Raw genomic sequence first — 5328 nt, 5'->3', positions numbered from 1 at the left:
ACCCTGGAGAAATTTTTTGCTTTCAAAACCTAAGTCCAAACATCAGGCGCATATTTCAGGCGATCTCGGCGGGTTAAGTGCGACTTCCCGGGCGCTTCCCACTCGACCCCGCCACCCTGGAGGATTTTTTTGCTTTCAAAACCTAAGTCCAAACATCCAGGCGCATATTTCAGCCGATCTCGGCGGGTTAAGTCGCGACTTCTCGGACGCTTTCCCACTCGACCCCCTCCACCCTGGAGGTATTTTTTAAGCGTTCAAAACCTAAGTCCAGACATCCAGGCGCATATTTCAGACGATCTCGGCCGGGTTAAGTGCGACTTCGGGCGCTTTCCCACTCGACCCCGCCACCCTGGAGGATTTTTTTGCTTTCAAAACCTAAGTCCAAACATCCAGGCGCATATTTCAGGCGATCTCGGCGGGTTAAGTGCGACTTCCCGGGCGCTTTCCCCTCGACCCCGCCACCCTGGAGGATTTTTTTGCTTTCAAAACCTAAGTCCAGACATCCAGGCGCATATTTCAGCCGATCTCGGCGGGTTAAGTGCGACTTCTCGGACGCTTTCCCACTCGACCCCCTCCACCCTGGAGGTATTTTTTAAGCGTTCAAAACCTAAGTCCAGACATCCAGGCGCATATTTCAGCCGATCTCGGCGGGTTAAGTGCGACTTCCCGGGCGCTTTCCCACTCGACCCCGCCACCCTGGAGGATTTTTTTGCTTTCAAAACCTAAGTCCAAACATCCAGGCGCATATTTCAGCCGATCTCGGCGGGTTAAGTCGCGACTTCTCGGGCGCTTTCCCACTCGACCCCTCCACCCTGGAGGATTTTTAAGCGTTCAAAACCTCGTCCAGACATCCAGGCGCTCGTTACAGCCGATCAAGGCCGGGTTAAGAGCGACTTCTCGGACACACACATTTCACGAACCCCGTGTCTGGATTTCAATTTTCCAAAGGGCCTGGGCTCACACATTACCTTAACGCAGTAACACTTTAATGGGCATCGTTTTATTTCATTCTCGCCCTGGATGAATGTTTTACAAAGGGCCTGCGCTCACAGACTAACCCTACACACTAACACCTTATTGGGCATAATTTTTTTCTATAAAGGCCCTGGATGAATGTTTTCTATAAGGCCTGCGCTCACAGACTAACCCCATCACAATAACACTTATGTGGGCATGATTTTATTCTATAAAGGCCCTGGATGAATGTTTTCTATAAGGCCTGCGCTCACAGACTAACCCCATCACAATAACACTTATTTGGGCATGATTTTATTTAAAAAAGGCCCTGGATGAATGTTTTCTACAAAGGCCTGCGCTCACAGACTAACCCGACACAGTAGCGCCTTATTGGGCATGATTTTATTTAATAAAGGCCCTGGAGGAATGTTTTCTATAAGGCCTGCACTCACAGACTAACCCCATCACAATAACACTTATTTGGGCATGATTTTATTCTATAAAGGCCCTGGATGAATGTTTTCTATAAGGCCTGCGCTCACAGACTAACCCTATCACAATAACACTTATTTGGGCATGATTTTATTTAATAAAGGCCCTGGATGAATGTTTTCTATAAGGCCTGCGCTCACAGACTAACCCCATCACAATAACACTTATTTGGGCATGATATTATTTAATAAAGGCCCTGGATGAATGTTTTACAAAGGGCCTGCGCTCACAGACTAACCCTACACAGTAACACCTTATTGGGCATGATTTTATTTAATAGAGACCCTGGATGAATGTTTTCTATAAGGCCTGCGCTCACAGACTAACCCCATCACAATAACACTTATTTGGGCATGATTTTATTTAATAAAGGCCCTGGATGAATGTTTTCTATAAGGCCCGCGCTCACAGACTAACCTAACCTAACCTAACCTAACCTAACCTAACCTAACCTAACCTAACCTAACCTAACCTAACCTAACCTAACCTAACCTAACCTAACCTAACCTAACCTAACCTAACCTAACCTAACCTAACCTAACCTAGCCTACCTAACCTAACCTAACCTAACCTAACCTAACCTAACCTAACCTAGCCTAACCTAACCTAACCTAACCTAACCTAACCTAACCTAACCTTATTGGGCATGATTTTACTCTATAAAGGCCCTGGGTGACAGTTTTACACAGGGCCTGGGGTCACAGACTAACCCCATCACAATAGCACTTATTTGGGCATGTTTTTATTTAATAAAGGCCCTGATTGAATGTTTTCTATAAGGCCTGCGCTCACAGACTAACCCGACACAGTAACGCTTCATTGGGCATGATTTTATTTAATAAAGGCCCTGGAACAATGTTTTCTATAAGGCCTGCGCTCACAGACTAACCCGACACAGTAACTCTTTGTTGGGCATGATTTTACTTAATAAAGGCCCTGGAAAAATGTTTTCTATAAGGCCTGCGCTCACAGACTAACCCGACACAATGCGCTTTATTGGGCATGATTTTATTTAATAAAGGCCCTGGAAAAAATGTTTTCTATAAGGCCTGCGCTCACAGACTAACCCGACACAGTGCGCTTCATTGGGCATGATTTTATTTAATAAAGGCCCTGGAACAATGTTTTCTATAAGGCCTGCGCTCACAGACTAACCCGACACAGTAACTCTTTGTTGGGCATGATTTTACTTAATAAAGGCCCTGGAAAAATGTTTTCTATAAGGCCTGCGCTCACAGACTAACCCGACACAGTAACGCTTTATTGGGCATGATTTTATTTAATAAAGGCCCTGGAAAAAATGGTTTCTATAAGGCCTGCGCTCACAGACTAACCCGACACAGTAACGCTTCATTGGGCATGATTTTATTTAATAAAGGCCCTGGATGACAGTTTTCTTTAAGGCCTGCGCTCACAGACTAACCCGACACATTGCGCTTTATTGGGCATGATTGTATTTAATAAAGGCCCTGGATGAATGTTTTCTATAAGGCCTGCGCTCACAGACTAACCCCGACACAGTAACTCTTCATTGGGCATGATTTTATTTAATAAAGGCCCTCGATGAATGTTTTGTATAAGGCCTGCCCTCACAGACTAACCCGACACAGTAACTCTTTATTGGGCGTGATTTTATTTAATAAAGGCCCTGGAAAAATGTTTTCTATAAGGCCTGCGCTCACAGACTAACCCGACACAGTAACTCTTTATTGGGCATGATTTTATTTAATAAAGGCCCTCGATGAATGTTTTCTATAAGGCCTGCGCTCACTGACTAACCCCCGTTACAATAACACTCTTATGGGCATGATTTTATTTAATTAAGGCCCTGGATGACAGTTTTCTTTAAGGCCTACCCTCACAGACTAACCCGACACAGTAACTCTTTATTGGGCGTGATTTTATTTAATAAAGGCCCTGGAAAAATGTTTTCTATAAGGCCTGCGCTCACAGACTAACCCGACACAGTAACGCTTTATTGGGCGTGATTTTATTTAATAAAGGCCCTCGATGAATGTTTTCTATAAGGCCTGCGCTCACAGACTAACCCGACACAGTAACTCTTTATTGGGCGTGATTTTATTTAATAAAGGCCCTGGAAAAATGTTTTCTATAAGGCCTGCGCTCACAGACTGACCCACACAGTAACTCTTTATTGGGCATGATTTTATTTAATAAAGGCCCTCGATGAATGTTTTCTATAAGGCCTGCGCTCACTGACTAACCCCCGTTACAATAACACTCTTATGGGCATGATTTTATTTAATTAAGGCCCTGGATGACAGTTTTCTTTAAGGCCTACCCTCACAGACTAACCCGACACAGTAACTCTTTATTGGGCGTGATTTTATTTAATAAAGGCCCTGGAAAAATGTTTTCTATAAGGCCTGCGCTCACAGACTAACCCGACACAGTGCGCTTTATTGGGCGTGATTTTATTTAATAAAGGCCCTGGAAAAATGTTTTCTATAAGCACTGCGCTCACTGACTAACCCCGTTACAATAACACTCTTATGGGCATGATTTTATTTAATAAAGGCCCTGGATGACAGTTTTCTTTAAGGCCTGCGCTCACAGACTAACCCGACACAGTAACTCTTTGTTGGGCATGATTTTACTTAATAAAGGCCCTGGAAAAAATGTTTTCTATAAGGCCTGCGCTCACAGACTAACCCGACACAGTAGCGCTTTATTGGGCATGATTTTATTTAATAAAGGCCCTGGAAAAAATGTTTTCTATAAGGCCTGCGCTCACAGACTAACCCGACACAGTATGCGCTTTATTGGGCATGATTTTATTTAATAAAGGCCCTGGATAAATGTTTTCTTTAAGGCCTGCGCTCACAGACTAACCCCCGTTACAATAACACTCTTATGGGCATGATTTTATTTAATAAAGGCCCTGGATGACAGTTTTCTTTAAGGCCTGCCCTCACAGACTAACCCGACACAGTAACTCTTTATTGGGCGTGATTTTATTTAATAAAGGCCCTGGAAAAATGTTTTCTATAAGGCCTGCGCTCACAGACTAACCCGACCCATTAACTCTTTGTGGGCATGATTTTATTTAATAAAGGCCCTCGATGAATGTTTTCCATAAGGCCTGCGCTCACAGACTAACCCGTCACAATAACACAGATTTGGGTATGATTTTATTTATTAAAGGCCCTGGATGAATGTTTTCTACAAAGGCCTGCGCTCACAGACTCGCCCGTTAAAGCAGCGACGCGCAGGGCACGAATTTCAGAGTTTTTAGAAAAAAAAAAAAAAAAAAAAAAAAAAAAAAAAAAATTAAAGTTGATGTAAAAGTTGCTCCTGGGTAAGCGGCCACCTCCGGGGTCGCGGTGAAATTTGAATCGTGCCCCGGAAGAGGCCTCTCGGTCGGCCTGACTCGGAGCCTCGGAGGTATGGAAGTCGGACCTTTCCCGAAGTTGGACTTAGTGCAATTTTGAAAGCGAAAATCATCCAGGCGCATATTTCAGCCGATCTCAGCCGGGTTAAGTGCGACTTCTCGGGCGCTTTCCACTCGACCCGGCCTCCCTGGAGAAATTTTTTCGTTCAAAACCTAAGTCCAAACATCCAGGCGCATATTTCAGCCGATCTCAGCGGGTTAAGTGCGACTTCTCGGGCGCTTTCCCACTCGACCGGCGGCCTCCCTGGAGAAATTTTTTCGTTCAAAACCTAAGTCCAAACATCCAGGCGCATATTTCAGCGATCTCGGCGGGTTAAGTGCGACTTCTCGGGCGCTTCCCACTCGACCCGGCCTCCCTGGAGAAATTTTTTTCGTTCAAAACCTAAGTCCAAACATCCAGGCGCATATTTCAGCGATCTCGGCGGGTTAAGTGCGACTTCTCGGGCGCTTTCCCACTCGACCCGGCC

The sequence above is a fragment of the Puntigrus tetrazona genome, unplaced genomic scaffold (genome assembly GCF_018831695.1).
Source record: "Puntigrus tetrazona isolate hp1 unplaced genomic scaffold, ASM1883169v1 S000000003, whole genome shotgun sequence".
Classification (NCBI taxonomy): domain Eukaryota; kingdom Metazoa; phylum Chordata; class Actinopteri; order Cypriniformes; family Cyprinidae; genus Puntigrus; species Puntigrus tetrazona.
Note: the sequence above shows the minus strand (reverse complement) of the source record.